This window comes from Scyliorhinus canicula, chromosome 5 (genome assembly GCF_902713615.1).
Source record: "Scyliorhinus canicula chromosome 5, sScyCan1.1, whole genome shotgun sequence".
In the NCBI taxonomy this organism is placed as follows: Eukaryota; Metazoa; Chordata; class Chondrichthyes; order Carcharhiniformes; family Scyliorhinidae; genus Scyliorhinus; species Scyliorhinus canicula.
The window spans coordinates 132,696,094-132,719,707 of record NC_052150.1 but is presented as its reverse complement, the minus strand read 5'-3'; the positions used below and the strand labels follow the sequence as shown (position 1 = coordinate 132,719,707).

At 49.1% G+C, this 23,614-nt stretch overlaps 1 protein-coding gene across 2 annotated transcripts in view; it reads right to left on the bottom strand.

Annotated features, from left to right (window-relative positions):
- Nucleotides 1–23,614, bottom strand: part of zgc:110045 (uncharacterized protein LOC664755 homolog) — a 326,605-nt gene that overhangs the window by 242,390 nt on the left and 60,601 nt on the right. Inside the window, exon 1 of one of the 2 annotated variants that reach the window (XM_038797711.1) lies at nucleotides 22,583–22,681. The exons of the other annotated variant lie outside the window; for it this stretch is intronic. The gene's annotated coding sequence lies outside the window, so the exon portion shown is untranslated. Of the gene's footprint in view, nucleotides 1–22,582; nucleotides 22,682–23,614 lie in introns of those variants that run through there. 2 annotated transcript variants of the gene reach the window in all.

Genomic DNA, 23,614 nt, shown 5'->3' with positions numbered 1-23,614 from the left:
AACAAATCCAACCAGGCCAATTACCGCCTTATCAGTCTCTACTCAAACATCAGTAAATTACTGGAAAAGGTTATCAACAGTGCTATCAAGTGGCACTTACTTAGCAATAGCCTGCTCATTGACGCTCAGTTTGGGTTCCGCCAGGGACACTCAACCCCTGACCTCATTACAGCTTTGGTTCAAATATGGACAAAAGAGCTGACATCCAGAGGGGAGGTAAGCGTGTCTGCCCTTGACATCAAGGCAGCATTTGACCGAGTATGGCATCAAGGGGCCCTTGCAAAACTAAAGTTAATGGGAATCAGGGGGGAAATCCTCCACTGGTTGGAGTCACACCTAGCACAAAGGAAGATGGTTGTGGCTGTTGGAGGTCAGTTATCTCAGTCCCGGGACATCACTGAAGGAGTTCCTCAGGGTAATATCCTTGGCCCAACCACCTTTAGTTGCTTCTTCAATGACATTCCTTCAAACATAAGGTCCGATATGCCAGTGTTTGCTGATGATTGCACAATGTTCAGCACCATTTTTTCTTTTATAAATTTAGTGTACCCAATTCATTTTTTTCCAATTAAGGGGCAATTTAGCGTGTTCAATCCACCTATCTTGCACATCTTTGGGTTGTGGGGGTGAAACCCACGCAAACGTAGGGAGAATGTGCAAACTCCACACACACAATGACCCAGAGCCGAGATCGAACCTGGGACCTCAGCGCCGTGAGGCAGCAGGGCTAACCCACTGTGCTACCGTGCTGCCCTGTCAGCACCATTTGTGACTACTCAGACACTGAAGCTGTCCACTTGCAAATGCAGCAAGACCTGGACAATATTCAGGCTTGGGCTGACAAGTGGCAAGTAACATTTGTGCCACACAAGTGCCAGGCAATGACCATCTCCAGTAAGAGAGAATCAAACCATCACACTTTGACATTCAAAGGCATTATTATCACTGAATCCCCCACTATCAACATCCTGGGGGTTACCATTGACCAGAAACTAAACTGGACTAGCCATATGAATACTGTGGCTACAAGTGCAAGTCAGAAGGTAGGAATCTTGCAGTGAGAAACTCACCTCCTGGCTCCTCAAAGCCTGTCCACCACCAACAAGGCACAAGTCAGGAGTGCAATGGAATAGGGCAGCACGGTGGCACAGTGGGTTAGCCCTGCTGCCTCATGGTGCCGAGGTCCCAGGTTCTATCCCGGCTCTGGGTCACTGTCCGTGTGGAGTTTGCACATTCTCCCCGTGTTTGCGTGGGTTTTCCCCTACAACCCAAAGATGTGTAGGCTAGGTGGATTGGCCACGCTAAATTGCCTCTTAATTGGAAAAAATTAATTGGGTATTCTAAATTTTTAAAAAAAGGAGTGTAATAGAATACTTTCCACTTGCCAGAATGAGTGAAGCTCCAACAACACTCAAGAATCTCAAGACCATTCAGGATAGAGCAGCCCACTTGATTGCTACCCCTTCCACAAACATTCACTCCCTCCAACACTGATGCACAGCGGCAGCCGTGTGTTCCATCTACAAGATACACAGAAGGAACTCACTAAAGCTCCTTCGGCTGAACCTTCCAAACCCATGACCAATGTCATCTAGAAGGGCAAGGGCAGCAGGTGTATGGGAACTCCATCACCTGAACGTTCCCCTCCAAATCACTCACCATCCTGACTTGGAAATATATAGGTGTTCCTTCACTGTGGAAGGGACAAAATCCTCAACCTCCCTCCCGAATAGCACAATGGGTGTACTTACACCTCAGGGACTGCAGGGGTCAGGAAGTCAGCTCACCACCTCCTTCTTAAGGCTAAATAGAGATGGGCACAAATTCTGGCCTAGCCAGCAAAGCCCATATCCCGTAAAAATGAATACAAATGTAGTATAGCTGTTTATTAAAAATCTATTGCATCATTTATTTTCCTTGTTTTCGCCCTATTGAAGTTTTCATTATTTATATATTCGCGATTTGCAGCACCACTAATCTGGGATCCACATAAATATAAGCATACACACACTCTTCAGGGGTTGCTTAGTTCCCCATCATTAATTTAGTTGGAAGCCCAGGGAAATTGCAGCTGAAGATCTGAGGATCTGCTGATTCCATGGGTGCGATTCTCCGCTGCCCATGACGGGTCAGAGAATAACGGGAGGGCCGTCCCGACATTTTTCCCGACCTCCCGCTATTCTCCCCCCCAAGGCCGCCCCATGACACGAATCGCTGCTCGCCGTTTTTTACGGCGAACAGCGATTCTCCCCTGGCCGATGGGCCGAGTTCCCAGGCCTTTATGGCCGTTTTCACGAACACAAACACACCTGCTCTCACCGTTCGTGAAAACGGCCGCAAAGTGCCGTCCCGGACAACCATGGCACCGATTGGCACGGCCGCACCACGGCCGTGCCAAGGGTGGCATAGGCCTGCGATCGGTGGGTACTCTTTGTTCCTCCGCCGACCCGCAGGATCAGTCCGCGGGGCGGCTGAGGGGCATGACGGCCTGCGCATGCGCGGGTTTGACGCATATGCGTGATGACGTCATCCGCGGATGCACGGGTTGGAGCCGTCCAATCCGCGCATGCGCGGCTGACGTCATCATGCGCGTCAGCCGCCATGACGCTTGGCGCGCGGGCTTAGCGATGGTCGCTAAGCCCGCGATGCCGTGCTTCACGGGGCCGTGCTGCTAGCCCCGCCCGGGGGGGAGAATCGGGTCCCGGGAGGGGGCGCGGAGGCTGCCGTGAAACACGGCCAGTTTCACGGCAGCCTTTACGACTCTCCGCATTTGCAGAGAATCGCGCCCCATGTGCTTCCTCACTTGTAAGTGACAGAATTTCAGCCTGATCCTTGCAATGCAAAGAACAGAAAGGGATAGGACAAGGTCTCTCTCAAGCAAAAGTTCTCGTTCTATGGTTGTATAGTGCATATGCTAAGTGAGTGGAGACATATCAGCCTCTACAAGAACATATATGGAGCATCCCAGTGGAGTCCATGCCAGGACTTTCCATGAACATATGGCAGGCAGTTGCCACAGGTGAGCCTGATATGGCGCTGTTTATACTTGTCTCGTGTTGATGAGGCTTCCTCCAACTGGCCCTGCTAACTCTGGTGGCATCAGCTGCAAATTGGACATGTTGATCACTCTGTGTGAAGAAGAATCAAATTCCTAGGGTTTACCATTGACCAGAAACTAAACTGGACCATACATACAAATGCTGTAACTACAAGAACAGGTCAGAGGTTAGCAATTCTGTGGTTATTAACTCATCTCCTGCCTCCCTGAAGCCTGTCCACGATCTACAAGGCACAAGTCAGGAGTGTAATGAATAACTCTCCACTTGCTTGCTTGCTTGGATGAGTGCAGCTCCAACAAAATATAAGAAACTCGCACCATCCAGGACAAATCAGCTCGCCTGATTGGTTCTCCACATACCATCTTCAACATCCACTCCCTCCAACACCGATGCACGTGCAGCAGTGTGTACCATCTACAAGGTGCACTGTCGGAACTCACCAAGAGGCTCCTTAGGCAGCATCTTCCAACTGCTACCATCTAGGATAGGTGCGGGGGGTGGAATCCCATTTTCTGGAAACTTCCAGTCATTCCAGAGGGGTTGAGAATCCTAGTTAGTTGACAGTTTTGTAAAGGGGTTTGCATACACATTCCTTTCACCCTCTGGAAACATGCAGAATAGCAAGATTAAGATGAAAAATATAGTGCAATGCTGATCTGAAGCCAGCACAATTGTTTTGCAACTCTAAACCCCAGTCTTAAGCACGAACTGCAGAGTATGGTGTTTAAAAAGCATAATGTATTCCACCTTGCACTGTTTAAAGGGATGATGAACTACTCACAGGTCAGCTGTTTGATTATTTTTTCCATCTGCTGGCGCAAGTGTACACATTTTTTTTTTATAAATGTTTTTTATTCAGTTTTCATGTTTTATATTGAACAAATTACAAATTGTTAGAGAGAGAGAGAGAAAAGAAAAAGAACACGCAAAAATTAACATATATATTTACAGGTAAGCATCTTCGTAATAATAACTGTGGCCTCCCCCCTTTAGCCGGCATACATATTTTACATTCCCCAATAAGGCCGAGGCACATGTTTATTGGCATTTATTTAGTTTGGTTTTGGGCCTTAGCTAGCCATCAAACCCCCATAACGAACCCGTAGCCACCCCCCCGGCAACATTCCCCCGATTCCCATCCATTTTCCCCTGATTCTTGGCCGCCCGACTATTCTTCCTCTTGTTCGTTGGCCACAAACAGGTCCCGGAACAATTGCATGAATGGCTCCCACGTTCTGTGGAAGCCGTCGTCCAACCCACGGATGGCGAATTTGATTTTCTCCATTTGGAGAGATTCCGAGAGGTCGGACAGCCAGTCAGCAGCTCTGGGCGGTGCTGCTGATCGCCAGCCAAACAGGATTCTACAGCGGGCGATCAGGGAGGCAAAGGCAAGGGCGTCCGCCCTCCTCCCCAGGAATAGATCTGGCTGGTCTGAAACCCCGAAGACTGCCACAATCGGGCATGGCTCCACCCTCACCCCCACCACTTTGGACATAGCCTCGAAGAAGGCTGTCCAGTACTCCACAAGTCTGGGGCAAGACCAGAACATGTGAGCGTGGTTGGCCGGGCCTCTTTGGCACCATTCACATCTGTCCTCCACCTCCAGGAAGAACCTACTCATACGGTTTCTCGTTAAGTGGGCTCTGTGTACCACTTTTAGTTGTGTCAGGCTGAGCCTTGCGCACGTGGAGGTGGAGTTGACCCTATGCAGTGCTTCGCTCCAGAGTCCCCACCCTATCTCAATCCCCAGGTCGTCCTCCCATTTCATTCTTGTTGCGTCCACTACGGTGTCGTCCCTTTCTACCAGTCGGTCATACATGTCGCTACAGTTCCCTTTCTCTAGGATACTTGCGTCCAGTAGGTCTTCCGGTAGTGTCTGTCGTGGCGGTTGTGGGTACGTCCTTGTCTCCTTTCGTAGGAAGTTTTTGAGTTGCAGGTACCGTAGCTCGTTCCCCCCAGGTAGCTGAAATTTCTCTGTCAGTTCGTCCAGTGTTGCGATCCTGTCGTCCGTGTATAGGTCCCTGACTGTCTGTGTCCCCTCGTCCTGCCTCCACCTTTTGAAGGTGGCGTCAGTCAGTGCTGGTGTGAACCTATGGTTGTTGCAGATGGGAGCCTTGTCCGACATTTTGGTCAGGCCAAATTGCTGCCGCAGTTGGTTCCAGGATTGGAGGGTGGCTGTCACCACTGGGCTGCTGGAGTGTTTTTTGGGTGGGGATGGGAGTGCTGCTGTGGCGAGGGCCCGGAGGGAGGTCCCCATGCAGGAGGCCTCCTTCGCACGCACCCACTCGGCTTCTGGCTCCTGGATCCATTCCCTTACTCGCTCGGCTGTTGCCGCCCAGTGGTAGAATTGTAGATTCGGGAGGGCTAGCCCCCCCCCTGGATTTTGTTTTTTGTAGGACCTTCTTTGGGATCCTAGCATTTTTACCCCCCCCCCCACCCCCCATACGAACGCCATGATAAGTTTGTCCAGTGCTTTGAAGAAGGCCTTGGGGATGTAGATCGGAATGGATCTAAACAGGAAGAGGAACCTGGGCAGTACGTTCATTTTGATCGTCTGGACTCTCCCCGCGAGGGAGAGCGGGAGTGTGTTCCATCTTTGCAGGTCCTTTTGAACTTCCTCCGTCAGGCTGGTGAGGTTCCATTTGTGGATCCCTTTCCAGTCATGGGCTATTTGGATCCCCAGGTAGCGGAATTTGTGTCGGGCTTGTTTGAACGGCAGCCCCTTTAGTGCTGCCCCCCCCACCTTGCGGGTGTACTGGGAAGATCTCACTTTTGCTCATGTTGAGTTTGTAGCCCGAGAAGGCTCCAAACCCTTTAAGGAGCGCGATGATTCCGTCCATGCTGCTTTGTGGGTCCGAGATATGGAGGAGCAGATCATCCGCATAGAGTGAGACTCTGTGCTCTCTACCTCCCCTGCGGACCCCTTCCAATTTTTTGCTAGCGGTTCGATTGCTAGTGCGAACAGCAGCAGGGACAGTGGGCATCCTTGTCTGGTGCCCCTGTGCAGCTGGAAGTATTGGGAGTTGGTGTTGTTTGCCTGTACGCTCGCCATGGGAGTGTTGTATAGGAGCTTTACCCAAGCGGTGAACCCTGTTCCAAGCCCGAACCGCTCCAGTACCTCTATGAGGTATTTCCATTCGACTCTGTCGAAGGCCTTTTCTGCGTCCAGGGAGACGATCACCTCTTGTGTTCTCTCCCCGGAGGGGGTCATTATCACGTTCAGCAGGCGCCTGATGTTCGCGGTAAGCTGTCTACCTTTGACGAAGCCCGTCTGGTCCTCTGTGACCATCTCAGGTACACAGTCTTCTAGCCTTTTGGCAAGGATTTTGGCCAGTATTTTGGCGTCTGCGTTCAGCAGAGATATGGGTCTGTATGACCCACATTCCGTTGGGTCTTTGTCTTTCTTAGGTATCAGCGAGATTGAGGCCTGTGCTAACGTGGGTGGCAGTGTGCCCCCAGCTAGCGAGTCTGTGAACATCTCCCGCAGGTGCGGGGCCAGCGCTGTCGCGAATTGTTTGTAGAAGTCCGCTGGGAATCCGTCCGGTCCCGGCGCCTTCCCCGTCTGCATGGAGCTAATGCTGTCCATGATCTCTCCCAGTGCTAGTGGTGCTAAGTGTACACATTTTAGCAGCTTTCTGTACTTGACTAGAATTTCCATACTCCATAGGGGGTGATACGATTTTTAAAAATTTGTTCATGGGATGTGGACATTGTTGGATGGGCCAGCATTTATTGTCCATCCCCGAGGGAATTTCAGAGTCAACCACATTGCTGTGGCTCTGGAGTCATATTTAGGCCAGGCAAGTTAAGGACAACAGATTTCCTTCCCTAAAGGACATTAGTGAACCAGATGGATTTTTACGACAATTGACAGTGAATGGTCATCATTCGACTTTTAATTCCAGATTTTTATTGAATTCAAATGTTACCATCTGCCATGGTGGGATTCAAACACTGGTCCCCAAATCATTATTACCCTGGCTCTCTGGATTACTAGTCCAGCAACAATATCACTACAGCACTGCCTCCCTGCCTCTTGCAATTCTTCTTCTGTCATTTAAAGTATTGTGCTGAAAGAAGCTGCTTTCAGTTATGGGTGGCCTGGTGGGGCTGCTTCAGTATCTGGGGAGTTGCGAATGGTAGTGAATATTGTGCAATCATCAGCAAAGATCCCGGCTTCAGACCTTATGTTGGAGGGAAAGTCATTGATGAGGCATCTGATGATGGTTAGGCCTGGGACACTATCGTGAAGAACTCTGTTCAGTGTCATGAATGTGCTTTCCTTGGCCATCCAGTGCTGGAGCAGGACTTGAACCCAGAACTTCTGGTTCATTGCACCACAAGGATTCCTACTTGACAAGTCTCATCAGGTCATTAAACCTTTCCCTGCAACATGGCCATGCTCTTGGATTTACGATCCTGTCAGTAACCTCACATTGCCTTCTTTTTTTGAATAAATGTTTTTATTCTCCATTTTCACATTTTCCTTCAAAATTTACACCCCGCCCACAGACAGTAAACTGTAACAAATACAAAATCAATCCCCTTAACAATAACAACGATCCCATCCTCCCACGACCCCAAACCATGGTTCACCTGTCAATACATGCATCCAATAAAACAAACCCTCCCACGGTGGAAACAAAAAACAAAGGAGAAAAAGAAAAAGGAGTCCGGGACCACCCATGGTCACCATAGAGTCCACTCCCCCCCCCCCCCCCCCCCCCCCGCACTCCCCCACACTCAATGCCGTCCAACCTCTGAAAGAGTACCCCGGCTAGACCACTCGGACCCTGTTCTGCCAGGCTCCGATGGCCACAGCCCCTCCCCCCATCTCACTCCCGTTCACTGGCCGGTTTAAACAGGTCAGTGCGGAGGCCCACGCCCGGGTCCCTTTCCCCCTTGCCCGGCCCTAGGTAAGCCCAGAAATCCCCTTTTAGCACACAAGCCCCGCATATCCACCTACACCCCAAAGAGCCTTCACTTCGAGTGAAAGTCCCATCACTTCCCTTGTCCAAATACATCGGCTCCTTTAGCCCATCCACCTACACACAGTGAAACAAACAAAAATAAAGAAGAAAATACAGTCCTGAGGTTACATCGGCACATGGCCATTTCTCAATTTCTCAGTTCTGCCACAGTCCTTCTGCCTTCGCAAACTCCTCCGCTGCTTCTGCCGTTCCAAAATAAAAGTCCTTGAGCTTGTAAGTCACCCTCAGCTTCGCTGGATATACAATTCCGCACTGCACCTTGCTAATGTACTGTACCCTCTTCACCCGGTTGAAAGCAGCCCGCCTCCTCACCAACTCCACCGTAAAGTCCTGGTATACACGTATACCAGCTCCAGCCTACTGCGCCCCTGCTTCTGCTTGGCATAGCACAGGACCTTCTCCTTCATACTGTATCTACAGAAGCACAGAGTCACTACCCTTGGCGGCTCACTCGCCTTTGGTATAGGCCTCCACGACCGATGAGCCCGATCCAGTTCATATAGGGAGGGATTCTCCCCCTCCCCCAATAGTTTCCCCAGCATCGCAGCAAAATACTCAGTCGGCCTCGGCCCTTCAACTCCTTCGGGCAGCCCCACAATCCTCAAATTCTGTCGCCTGGATCTGTTTTCCAGGTTTTCCATTTTTCCTCGCAGATCCTTGTTAATCTCCATCACCTTCCGCATCTCCTTCCCCATCGAGGTAAGTTGATCACCGTGCTGCAATAATGTCTCCTCCACTTCTTTCAGCGCCTCCCCTTGCTTCCGCACCTCTGCCACTGCGCTCGCCACCGCCGTCGTCACCGGGGAAATCGCCTCCTCCACCAGCACACTCAAAACCTCCCTCATCTCCTTCCTCATTGTCTCCATGTATTTTGTAAACTGCCTTTCGAATTCCACAGCCATCACCTTAGTTATTTCTTCAGCCGTAAGCAAAGCGGCCTCCCCTGGTGCTCCAGCCTCCATTTTCCTTGGTGACCCGGCGGTGACCTTTCTACTCCCCGACGAACTTTCAGCTGTTTTCACAGCCAGTTTTTTTACTGGTCTTCAACATATCCCTTCCCTGTGCTTTCTCCTGGCTTTCACCGCCTACGCTGCCCCTAGGAGCGGGCGTCAATTCCCGACAATGCCGTCCTCGAACGGGAGCCCTCCAATGCACGGCTGCCTCCCGCCCGCCATCACCGGAAGTCCAACCTCCAATTGCCTTCTGAGCATATGACACAGTCTCCTGCAGTCTCAGCAGTGGCTGTCATAATATACACCAGTATATCATGGTGCAGACACACACTGATGGACACACACAGGGACCAATCAACATGTACAAACACCGCAGCCAATCACCAGTAAGAATACATACACTATAAAGGCAGAGGGCACCACGGTTCCCGCTCATTCTGGGTGCTGCCTCTCAGGTGTAACAAGGGCTCATCCAGCCCAGCACAGACTTACAACACGTGCTGAGAGAATCAACTGGTTCGGACAAGGCTTAGGTCGCTAGTTCAAGTTAGCATCATTTAGATCCACAGTCATCGTGTGTTAGTTAGAAGTAGTTAATGAAATTGAGTTGAACCTTCATCGGTGTTGGAAGTGTCTGTTCATCTCTCAAGTCTACACGAGCCAACACTTCATGATACCAGGAGTTGAGGGATGCTCGCACTTCTGAGACCTACCCTTCAGTGATCTGCCTTCTACCAGTCTCGCGCCATCCCACAGAATGGACTCCGTTCGTCCGCCGCCGCCTCTCCGCATTGCAGGGAATCTGGGCTCGAACTGGAATCTTTTCAAACAGCGCTTCCAGCTGTACCTTGAAGCCAGGGACCTGGAAGCTGCCTCGGATGCACGGAAGATTGCTCTCTTCCTCTTCACAGCCGGTGACCACGCTCTGCACATTTACAACTCGCCCACCTTCGATGAGGGGGGAGGACAAATCGAAGGTCAAGACCATAATTCTGAAGTTTGACAGCCACTGCGCGGTCGAGGTCAACGAAAGCTTCGAGCGATACATGTTTCAGCAGCGAATTCAGGGTAAGGACGAGTCTTTCCAGTCCTTCATTACCCACCTCCGCGTCCTTGTGCAGTCCTGCAACTACGGGTCCACCTCTGACTCCATGCTCCGTGACCACATTGTTTTTGGTGTTCAATCTGAGCCCCTGCGCCAGCAGCTACTAAAAGTAAAGCAGCTCACCCTGTCCACGGCCATTGAGACCTGTGTATTTCATGAACATGCCTCCATGCGCTACTCCTGCATCCAGGCCACTGAAACGATGCGGCAAGCCCCTTACGAGGCAGAATGGGTCCAAATGATTAAATCTTTTCAGGCTCTGGATCTGAACGATGGCGGCCATTTCACGTGCTTTTTGCGGAGTCTCGTTGTTGGAACTGGAAAGCTGCAAGATTGGCCAGAAATTCTTGGGAGGTGGGATATCCTCCCACATGGAGGCAGGAGATATAACCTCAGGCAGTTAATTGCCTGTTGACCGTAAAATTCAGTCGTGGCTTTCCGGGCCACAGGAAGCAAGAACATTCCTGTCTTTTCAGCTGGGGCTCAGAGCCATTGGCCCTGCCAACAATTTCAGTCTCTACACTTTCTCCCATTCTGGCTCCTACGTACCTGTTCCCTCCAAATTCTGCCTCAACCATGGGTGGGATTTTCTGTTCCCACCTGCCCCAGGATCAGAATTGCTTTTTAAAAAAAAATTCTAAGGAGCAATTTATCATGGGCAATCCACCTAACTGGCACATCTTTGCACTGTGGGAGTAAACTGGAGCACCTGGAGGAAACTCACACATCCACGGGGAGAATGTGCAAACTCCCCAGCACAGACAGTTACCCGAGGTCAGAATCCAACCCGGGTCCTCAGCGCCGTAGGCAGCAGAGCTAACCACTGCACCACCTTGCTGTGCTGCCCATTTGAAGAGAAAGTTACTATGAAAATTGTGCTATTTATCTAATGCCACCATATTCAAGAGTTACATTCACAACCATTTTAGTTGAGAAGGCAAGCAGCAAAATGTTAACACACATGCCATTGATTTTGCAGATTTGAGAACTCTTGGGTTAACATTTCTAAGAGACCATTCTGATCTCTCAAATCAAAGATAACAAATATGTCCCAGAATATGGAACATTATGAAATGAAATGAAAATCGCTTATTGTCACGAGTAGGCTTCAATGAAGCTACTGTGAAAAGCCCCTAGTCGCCACATTCCGGCGTCTGTCCGGGGAGGCTGGTACGGGATTAGGATGTTGCCTGGGATGGAACATTTAAGTTATGAAGAAAGGTTGGAGAGACTTGGGTTGTTTTCGCTGGAGCAGAGAAGATTGAGGGGTGACCTGATCACGGTGTACAAGATTATGAGGGGCATGGATAGGGTGGAACGAGAGCTCCCTTTAGTTGACGGGTCAGTCACGAAGGGGCACAAATTCAATGTGAATTTGTGAATAAAAAAAAAAATTCTAAGGAGCAATTTATCATGGGCAATCCACCTAACTGGCACATCTTTGCACTGTGGGAGTAAACTGGAGTACCTGGAGGAAACTCACACATCCACGGGGAGAATGTGCAAACTCCCCAGCACAGACAGTTACCCGAGGTCAGAATCAATGAAAAAAAAAAAAATTTTACCCAGAGGGCCTGGAAGGGTGGTAGAGGCAGGTTGCCTCACATCCTTTAAAAAGTACCTGGGTGAGCATTTGGCATGTCATAATATTCAAAGCTATGGGCCAAGTTATTTTTTATTCGTTCATGGGATGTGTGTGTCACTGGATGGGCCAGTGGGATGGGCATCATGGGATGTGCCTATCCCTGAGGGTATTTTTAAGAGTCAATTACATTGCTGTGGATCTGGAGTCACATGTAGGACCAGACCAGGTAAGGACGAGATTTCATTCCTTAAAGGACATTTGTGAACCAGATGGGATTTTACAACAATCGACAATGATTTCATGGTTACCTTTAGGCTTTTAACTCCAAATTTTTATTGAAATCAAATTCCACCATCTGCCATGGTGAGATTTGAACCTGGGTCCCTGGAGCATTACTCTGGGTCTCTGGATTACTAGTCCAGTGACAATCCCACTGCACCACTGCCTCCCATGTAGCAAATGAGATTAGGTAGGCAGGTCAGGTCAGGTGTTTTTCATGTGTTGGTGCAGACCTGATGGGCCCAAGGGCCTCTTCTGCACTGTATTTTTCTGTGGTTCTGTAATACATGTGCACAAATGTCAATTTTATATATTTCAGATAAGGCTCATCATAAAAGGCCAGAACGACTATGATCAGTTATCTCTGCATGTTAATAAGAGTGGGTAATAATCTACATCCAATTTTGGAACCAACATCTCTTACCCTGTTTTTGTATTTTGATCAAAGTCTGCAACACAGACAGAAACTGCAACAAAATGTAATGTTCACGCCAGCCTGTTACTACAATAAACCTCTTTTGAATACACTATTCGGTCCAACAACTCAGGGTCACATGAAGCATTACAGCCGACCACACTCGACTATTTATCAGTTGTCATACGTTCTCTAAAGCTGATAGCTAAAATAGTAATATTCATTCTGCCTGCCCGGCCATTACAATTGGATTTTTAAACTAACTGCTCAGCTGTCAACTCCACTGTAGGATACATTCTGTTTTAATAAAGCACAAGTCGTGAGGCAGTTTCTTGCATTTATAACAGCAATACAGAAACAAAACGGAATTCCTCAAGTCTTTATTATGAGATCAATGGTGCATTAGTGATCAGGTTCTGGGCTGAACCTATTTTGAGTTCAACCAATTAAACTAAAGTAAAAAAACAGAGTGTCATGTGAGTGTACCTTTAAGAAATGGGTGTTTAAGCAATGTACCTTTAAGAAATGAGGCTGCTCATGTTACTGGAGTGATGTTAGAGTTTGGGTGGAGCTGAGCTCTACTTCTGCTTTTTAGTTTCAGTTTGAGAAAAAGCTTGGGTGTGTCTGTGTTTTTCAGTGAGCTGCATCTGGAGTTAAAACAAAGGCCGCCACTCCCGGAGCAATTCAACAAACGTTAATGGGCTAGCACTGGCACCATGTGAAACATGATCAATTCCAATGAACAATGGTGTTGGATTCGCTGGGGCCGGGATTGAAGCTGACAAGCTGCAGCCAAATATTAGCATTCCGCTCCCCACACACACTCATCCCAGCCAACAAGGTGGCAGCATGGAGAGTGGTACCCTGGTTTGCAAATGCAGAGCTCAAGACCCTGCCGGATGCAGTGGAGGAGAAGTGGGCCATACTGTACCCCGGGTTGGGAAGGAGGCTGTCACCCACTGCCGTACACTGAGCCTGGGTGCAGGTGGCAGAGGCCATGGGCACCCTGGGCCCCACCCCCAGGACCGGACATCAGTGCTGCAAAAAAGTGCACAATGTTCTCAGGGCGGCCAGGGTGAGTAGGCAGCACTGTGGCCCTGGTGCCGACCCCCCTCCCACACAGTAGTAGCCCGCCCCCACCCAGAGGGTGAGCAAAACCCACACGTTGGCAGTATGCACACGCACCTCCCTGCACCACATATAATCACACTACCAGCCGCCATATCCGGATGCCCTGGTGATAAAGGCCACCAGCTACTTACCCCTGTGCTGCATGCGTCCGACTGCCTAAAATTGTGCGCTTTCAGTCTCCCCATCGCGCCCCCCACCCCCCAGGAGAATGCGGTCCACAACCGCCGGGAGAGGGAAAAGACTGGCGAGGAACCATTGGACCTGCGGCCAATCACCACAGCAGAACAACGGGCACTAGACCTGGTTGGTGGGCCCGGTGGGAGGTAAGTGGTCCACTCCCTGTGCTCCATGGCTGTGAGCATTGAGACGCTGGTTGAGGAATGAGCCTCGACGACTGGCAGTGCCAGATGGTGGAGGAGCCTCAGGAGTTGGCTCCGCTCGCACCCCCATTCCAAGGAGTAGCCCGGTGGCCAGCTGGCACCCCGAGGGGGGAGGAGGAGGTGATGGGTATTGTGCCGGTGACTCCCACAGGGGAGGTGCCGGAATACCATTGCGCCTTGGACACCCCCCTTCTGTCCCTGGGCAATCTGATGGGCAGCAGACAGAACAGGGCAGCATCACGCCATCTGGGACACCAGAGCAGCAGTCCGGCCCATCCAGGTCCGGTCGTTCCAGAAGTCAGACATCAAAGGGGACCCAGGTCACAGGGCGGGACTCCACACCTGAAGTACTGTCTGGGGATCCACCGTGGTGTAGCGTTAGGGCCTGTAAGGCCAGAAAGGTCGACACCAATTAAGTTGGCACGGGTGCAACACACAGTACAGCATTAGGGGCGAGGGCACAAGCCTGTACATAAATGTTCAACTTTTCACAATAAACACCTGATCACAATGTTTCAACCTGCCTCAGTGCTTTGTCAAAAGGATGTGAGGGTGAGGCTGGCTGCAGAGGGGGCGCTGGGAGTGGGGTAGAGATGGGCAGATCCCTAAATTAGCCAGCGCTCGCCGCTCTGGTGCCCCACCCCCATCTTTCAATACCCCATCCCCTCCCGCGTATATGTCCACACCCGGTGAGGAAGGAGAGCCGGCCACCCAACAGGCCGAGGAGGAGATGGGAAGGAGGTATCGCATGAGGTCTTGTGTGTTCTGACAGCGTCTGTCGTTTGAGGACCCGCTCTGTGTATGAGGCTTAACCTCGCATACGATGAGGAAGCATTCACCCTCGTCAGGTTTCCCTCTACGCACCGGCCCCCAACTCCGCCCCCACCTCTTCCTCCCACTTGCACCTGACCTCTTCAACAGGAGCGCCCTCCCTACCAATCAGCTCTCCATATATATCCACCACTCTCCCCTCCTCAATGTCATCCTTTGATAACATGTCTTGCAGCACCAGAGGTGGCAGCTCCTTTAGCAATGCCTCCTATGCCGACACCGAATATCTCCGGTCCACCCTCAGGATGGCCAACTAATCTCAGCCTCTCCTTCTGTTCCACTCATTACCTACATGCCCAAATCGAAATAAATTCCCCCCTTACTGCCGCCTTCAATGCCTCCCACAATGTGGAAGCTGTGACCTTACCTGTCTTATTCAGCTCTACATAATTACGAAAGGCTGCCCTCGCCTTCGCACAGACCCCTTGTCCTCCAGCAATCCCACGTTCAGCCTCCACTACGGCCACTGAGCCTCCCCCTGCACCATCCGCATATCCAACCCGAAATCACAATCGCCAAATACTCCAAATCAACCACCCTTGCAACAGCGTTTTTTCTAGTGCAAAGAAATCTATCCGGGAGTATATCCGGTGCACATGTGAAAAGTACGAAAACCCCTTCGCCCTCGGCCTCCCAAACTGGTAAGTGTCCGCCATTCCCAGACATGTCATTAACCCTATCAACTCTTTCTCAGTACCGGAAACCTTTAGTGACCTAGGGCATGACCGGTCTAACCTCGGGTCCAGAACCGTATTGAATTCTCCCCCCATAATCAGCCGATTCCCAAACCTCAGCCACTCCTTGTAGAGGGAACCTTGATCCCGTTATAATCAGCTCACCGTTTGGCAAACTCCACACCCGGTTCCTGGTATATTCTCAGCTCGCTCCCCACCCAGGTGCACCTCTTTGTCTGCTTCGCCCATTTCATGACTTTCTCCATATCAGGAAAACAATGCAGCCTCACCACCATCACCCTCGGTGGCTCCCCCACTTTCTGCCTCCTCCTCAAAGCCCTGTGCACCCGATCCACCTCGAGGAGACGGTCAAAGACCACCTCCCCATCAGCTTCTCCAGCATATTTGCCACATGCCGCCTGCACTCCTTTGACCCCCTCAGGCACTCCCATTATTTGGAGATTCTGTCTCCTGGAATAATTCTCCTTCAACCTCTTGTGCTTATCTGCCGCCAGCACCATCTTCGCCTCCAGCGAAGCCTCTGCTCTCTCAATAGCCGCCCGAAGCAGCTCCACCACCTCAGCCTGGTCTCTGATGCTTCCTTCCTCTGCTGCTGGAACTTGTTCACAAGCTGCCCTATGGACCACTGGGTGGGCAACGATGCCCCAGCACCTTCAGCCATCTTTTTCTGTGTTCTACTATGCTCTTGGTCTAGCTGCTGTCTCTTATTTGTTACACTCCTCGTCTGGTAAGTATAAACCGGCCCCACCAGAGGAGTATTGCAATCCTTCAGTGCTTGTGCACAATTCACCAGCTAAACACCCCTCAAATCGAGTGAACAAAGAACAAAGTACAACACAGGAACAGGCCCTTCGGCCCTCCAAACCCGTGCCGACCATGCTGCCTGTCAAAACTTAAATCTTCTACACTTCCTGGATCCGTATCCCTCTATTCCCATCCTATTCATGTATTTGTCAAGATGCCCCTTAAATGTCACTATCGTCCCTGCTTCCACCATCTCCTCAGGCAGCGAGTTCCAGGCAACCACTATCCTCTGTGTAAAACACTTGCCTCGTACATCTCCTCTAAACCTTGCCCCTCGCATCTTAAACCTATGCCCCCTAGTAATTGACCCCGCTACCCTCTACTCTGACTATCCACTCTGTCTCTGCCCCTCATAATTGTGTAGACCTCTCTCAGGTCGTCCCTCAACCTCCGTCAAACCAAGTTTATTCAACCGCTCCTCATTGCTAATGCCCTCCATACCAGGCAACGTCCTGGTAAATCTCTTCTGCACCCTCTCTAAAGCCTCCACATCCTGCTGGTAGTGTGGCGACCAGAATTGAACACTATACTCCAAGTATGGCTTAACTAAGTTTCTATACAGCTGCAATATGACTTGCCAATTCTTAAACTCAATGCCCTGGCCAATGAAGGCAAGCATGCCATATGCCTTCTTGACTACCTTCTCCACCTGTGTTGCCCCTTTCAGTGACCTGTGGACCTGTATACCAGATCTCTCTGACTTTCAATACTCTTGAGGGCATTACCATTCACTGTATATTCCCTACCTGCATTAGACCTTCCAAAATGCATTACCTCACATTTGTAGTGGGGAAAAAACAGAAAATTTCACCAAGAGCAAGAGCCACCAAATGCGGGACCACTCACTCCATGACCCCCATTGGAAGTCCGAAATTTCCCTATTAATTTATTACCTTCCTAAACCTATTTATTGAAGGAATGCATAAATGGAAGGAAAAGTACTTGCAATATAAAGTTTTATGCATCTTTGAGCCAGAACCAGGAGGCAAAGTCATGGGATAGACCATATAGGACAGAGATGAGGTGACATTTCTTCACCCAGAGAGTAGTTGAGTCCAAAACATTGTGTGGTTTCAGAAGCCATTAGATATAGCACTTAGAGTGAAGGGGATCAAAGGATATGGGAAAAGCAGGATTAGGCTATTGAGTTGGATAATCAGCCATGATCATAATGAATGGTGGCGGGAGCTTGAAGGACCGATTGGCCTCCTCCTGCTCCTATGTTTTAAAATAAAAATGTACAAATTCCACTACCAATGCAGGAATTATCGACAGAGTGGATAGTCGGAGACTTTTTCCCAGGGTAGTGGGGTCAATTACTAGGGGCATAGGTTTAAGGTGCGGGGGGCAAAGTTTAAAGGATATGTGCGAGGCAAGTTTTTTTACATAGAAGGTAGTGGGAGCCTGGAACCCATTGCTGGAGGGCGGGGGGAGGTGACCGGACTATAACGTTGCCTGTGACCTCAGATGAACACAAGCTTCCCCAATAAAAGGGCCTGGCTTCCCCTTAACAAGGGGAGCCCAGCGCACATAAAAACCCCGACCCAGATGTGGGTTGGTGCAGGAGACACTACGGGGAGTGGAGTTGTAGATAGTAGTACTGTGTAATTAAACCTTTCGATTTGCCTCAACCATCCCTTCCTTGTGGTCACTCTGTCTGCCACCTGCGCTCAAGCCCGGCGAACGGCGGCCACTGGCAGCCCCCTTCCCACCCCAGGTTGTCTACCTTTCCTCCACGGTGTCCAGCGTTGGTGAATCTCAGGGCTGCGCACCTCGCTGCCATTTGTTGGTTGGGGAGTGAAGTGTGTTTATGCGGCTGCAGCTTGTCAGTCTCCTGAATGTCAATCCTGAACCTGGCGAATCTGGTACCATTTCTCATTGGAATCGATTGTGTTGCCCCTTTCAGTGATCTGTGGACCTGTACACCAAGATCTCTCTGACTGTCAACACTCTTGAGGGTTCTACAATTCACTGTATATTTCCTACCTGTATTAAACCTTCCAAAATGCATTACCTCACATTTGTCCGAATTAAACTCCATCTGCCATCTCACCGCCCAAGTCTCCAAACGATCTAAATCCTGCTGTATCCTCTGACAGTCCTCATCACTATCCACAATTCCGCCAACCTTTGTGTCGTCTGCAAACTTACTAATCAGACCAGTTACATTTTCCTCCAAATCATTTATATATACTACGAACAGCAAAGGTCCCAGCACTGATCCCTGCGGAACACCACTAGTCACAACCCTCCAATCAGAAAAGCACCCTTCCATTGCTACTCTCTTCCTTCTATGGCCTTGACAGTTCTGTATCCATCTTGCCAGCTCACCCCTGATCCCGTGTGACTTCAGCTTTTGTACCAGTCTGTCATAAGGGACCTTGTCAAAGGCCTTACTGAAGTCCATATGGAAACGTCCACTGCCCTACCTGCATCAGTCATCTTTGTGACCTCCTCAAAATACTCTATCAAGTCAGTGAGACACGACCTCCCTTTCACAAAACCGTGCTACCTCTCGCTAATACGACCCCTTGCTTCCAAATGGGAGTAGATCCTGTCTCGAAGATTTCGCTCCAGTAATTTCCCTACCACTGACGTAAGGCTCACCAGCCTGTCTTTCCCTGAATTATCCTTGATACCCTTCTTAAACAAAGGAAACACATTGGCTATTCTCCAGTCCTCCAGGACATCACCTGAAGACCAGCTGTTTAGCCACGTGTTTAGTTGCTCTATCTTCCTATTTCTAGCCTCACTGGCACATAGCACAGGGAGTAATCCTGAGATTACAACCTTTGAGGTCCTGTCTTTTAATTTTCTGCCTAGCACCCTGAAATCCTGCTGCAGGACCTCATCCCCCTTCCTGCGTATGTTGTTAGAGAACGTGATTGAGATATCAGTAGAGAAATATATAAACAACTAATCAGAGGTTGCCTTATCAGTGATTTCTGTGGTTAATGTCTATCAAAGGGCATATATAAAAAACAAGAATTTATCTAAATTTAAGAAACAAGACTTAAATTTGATTCACCAAAATTTCAAATTAATTCATATACATAGATCGGGTGTTTGGAGAGAATTCAAATGGCAAATTATGTGAAGAAAAAAAAGCAATGAATTTAGGAAAGCCTCACTTGCACTCAGTTTGAATTCCACCAGGATCACTCAGCTCCTGACCCCATTACAGCCTTGGTTCAAACCTGGACAAAGAGCTGAATGCCAGACATGAGGCGAGTGACTGCCCTTGACATCAAGACAGCATTTGACCGAGAATGGCATCAAGGAACCCTAGCAAGGGACGGCATGTGGCACAGTGGATAGCACTGGGACTGCGGCGCTGAGGACCCAGGTTCGATCCCAGCCCTGGGTCACTGTCCATGTGGAGTTAATTTGCCCCTTAATTGGAAAATAAAAAAATAATAATTGGGTACTCTAAATTTATCCAAAAAAAAAGGAACCCTAGCAAAACTGGAGTCAATGGGAATCAGGAGGAAAGCCATCTGCTGGTTGGAGTCATACTAGCACAAAGGAAGATGGTGTGGTGGTTGAAGGTCAATCATCTCAGCTCCAGGACATCACTGCAGGAGTTCCTCAGGGTAGTGTCCTCGGCATAACCATCTTCAGCTGCTTCATCAATGACCTCCCTTCCATCATAAGGTTAGAATTGGGGATATTCACTGATGACTGCACAATGTTCAGTATCATTCCTCAGATACAGAAGCAGTCCATGTTCAAATGCAGCAAGACCTGGACAAGTAACATTAGTGCCACACAAGGGCCAGCCAATTACCATATCCAACAAGAGAAGATTTAACTGTGGTGGCTCGAGAATCACTCTGGAGGCTTCCAGTAATAACAAGCAGGTTTATTAACGAAAGGCAAAGGCTGGTAATTATACAGATACTGAAGACAATGGGATGGATCTTCAGCTCTGGGATCCACACTGACTGGGCCCCTACTCCCAGGGTCCAGCACAAATTTGCTCTTGGCCAGAGTTCGCCCGCTCCCACCTGATTGGCCCTGAGCCGATCACGCGATCTGTCAACCCCAATCCCTTAAAGGGGGCTATGCTACCTCACTAACTATTGCCCCTTGACATTCAATGGCATTACCAATCGCTGAATTCCCCTCTATCAAAATCCTGGGGTTTACCATTGACCAGAAACTGAACTGGACTAGCCATATAAATACTGTGGCTACAAGAGCAGGTCAGACTCCAGGAATCCTGTGGCGAATAACCCACCTCCTGACTCTCCAAAGTCTGGCCACCACCTACAAGGCACAAGTCAGGAATGTAATCGAATACTCTTCACTTGCCTGGATGAATGCAGCTCCAACAACACTCAAGAAGCTCAACACCTCTGCAACAACCATAGGTTCACACCAGCACTGACTGACACCACCTTCAAAAGGTGGAGGCAGGACGGGGGACACTGACAGTCAGGGACCTATACACGGACGACAGGATCACAACACTGGACGAACTGACAGAGAAATTTCAGCTAGCTGGGGGGAACGAGCAACGGTACCTGCAACTCAAAAACTTCCTACGAAAGGAGACAAGGACGTACCCACAACCGCCACGACAGACACTACTGGAAGACCTACTGGACGCAAGTACCCTAGAGAAAGGGAACTGTAGCGACATGTATGACCGACTGGTAGAAAGGGACGACACCGTACTGGACGCAACAAGAATGAAATGGGAGGACGACCTGGGGATGGAGATAGGGTGGGGACTCTGGAGCGAAGCACTGCATAGGGTCAACTCCACCTCCACGTGCGCAAGGCTCGGCCTGACGCAACTAAAAGTGGTACATAGAGCCCACTTAACAAGAAACCGTATGAGCAGGTTCTTCCCGGAGGTGGAGGACAGATGTGAACGGTGCCAAAGAGGCCCGGCCAACCACGCCCACATGTTCTGGTCTTGCCCCAGACTTATGGAGTACTGGACAGCCTTCTTCGAGGCTATGTCCAAAGTGGTGGGGGTGAGGGTGGAGCCATGCCCGATAGTGGCGGTCTTCGGGGTTTCAGACCAGCCAGATCTATTCTTGGGGAGGAGGGCGGACGCCCTTGCCTTTGCCTCCCTGATCGCCCGCCGTAGAATCCTGTTTGGCTGGAGGTCAGCAGCACCACCCAGAGCTGCAGACTGGCTGTCCGACCTCTCGGAATCTCTCCAAATGGAGAAAATCAAATTCGCCATCAGAGGGTCAGACGATGGCTTCCACAGAACGTGGGAGCCATTCGTGCAATTGTTCCGGGACCTGTTTGTGGCCAACGAACAAGAGGAAGAATAGTCGGGTGGCCAAGAATCAGGGGAAAATGGACGGGAATCGGGGGAAGGTAGCCGGGGGGAGGGGGGGGGGGGGGGGGGGGTTCGTTATGGGGGTTTGATGGCAAGCTAAGGCCCAAAACCAAACTATAAATAAATGCCTATAAACATGTGCCTCGGCCATATTGTGGAATGTAAAATATGTATGCCGGCTAAAGGGGGCGGCCACAATTGTTATTATGAAGATGCTTACCTGTAAATATACATGTTAATTTTTGCGTGTGTTTTTTTTTTCTTCTCTAATGATTTGTAATATGTTGTATATAAAATATGAAAACTCAATAAAAAAAACATTTTAAAAAAAAGAAGCTCAACACCATCCAGGACAAAGCAGCCCACTTTATTGCTACCCCTTCCACAAGCATTCAATCCCTCCACCACCAACGAACAGTGGCAGCTGTATGTACCCTCTACAAGATGCTCTGCAAAAACTCACCAAGGTTCCTTAGGCAGCACCTTCCAAACCCATGACCACTACCATGTAGAAGACAAGTCAGCAGATAACTGGGAACACCGCCACCTAGAGGTTCCCCTCCAAGTCACTAGCCATCCTGACTGGGAAACATATCACCGTTCCTTCATTGTTACTGGATCAAAATCCTCGAACACCCTCACTAACAGCACAGTAGCTGCATCTACACCTCCAGGACTGCAGCAATTCAAAAAGGCAACTCAGAACACTTTCTGAAGGGCAACTGGGGAAGGGGAATAAATGCTGGTCTAGCAAGCGACGCCCACATCCCATAAAATAATTATAAGGAATTTTTTTTCATAATATTAATTAAACTACTCTTTTCATTCCGTTTCTTATGCTCAAACGGCATTTTCTTTTTCATTTCTTTCCCTTCTGCCTGTCATCTTATTTTTTCCTATTGTTAATTCACTCTTCTATGCTGTAAATTATTTATAATGTCTCTCTCATTCTCCCCATGGTGTCTTAAATTTAACCACATTTAACCATTTTACTCTGTTGTTTCTGTCTTTGATACTTCTTTCACTGGCTCTGATCTTTCTGCACCTCTTACCTTGCCTTTTTGATTAAAAACCAATCTCTGCAGTTGATAAAGCTGTCTTCTGACCGAGTAGCTCAAGTCGCTGTAATGTGAACTATGTAGCCTTTTGGATTAAATCACGCTGCCGCATAAATCAAATGAAATGTAACTAGCAGCTGTGCCATCACACGAAACATCAGGAGGAAGAAGAGCTCCAGTCTCACTGAACAGACTTGAACTTGAAATGTTGTTGCTATTCCCTTGATTTAATGAGATAGTAATGGCACATTCTTCTATTTCCTGAGATCACAATGACAATGTTGATGCACGTTGTTCAACACACAAGCGTATTAAGTCTCTTTAAATGGACAAAGAAAAAAGAAAGATTGGCATTTATAATTATATGTTTGTCTCTAAGATGGTGGAAGTACGTTGACGGAAACATAATTTGCAAATTGTTGTTGGAGAACTTGTTAAGTTTAACTGAACATTGCGTAAGGTTCTAGGAAGTTACAAAATATCTCAGAAAATCCTTATGTTGTTATATGGACCCACGTCAGATGGTGAAATACAAAAGAAAGACAGTTGTTTTCCTTGAGATTACATTTATTTGCAGGATGCAGCACTACAGATCTCTGCTTCCTAACTATCCATCCAGTGTCCCAGCTGGCTCTTCTCAGTCCTTAATCAAACAATTTCTGTCACAATATCTTTAACAGCATAATTAATCAACCGTTAACAAGTATATCAGAGTTTGGGAACATGGTTAAATGATGCATTAAAATAGCTTCCCCATGAGCTGATCAGCGAAGCAACACCAGGGGAGTGACAGCCAGGAATTTTAAAGAACAACAGTGATGGACTTAAAATACAGCAAGGAGAACAGTGCATATCCGAATTTCACAATATTCAGGTGCAATGGAGGATCCACAGCTGAGACACACAGGTTTGAAGAAACACTTCCACTTGAAGTGAAGGAAAGAAGACATTTTTGACAGGAATGCCAATCCTCCCTATAAGTAATCGCTAAAAATAGCAGTTAGGGTAAATGCTGCCTCTAGGGCA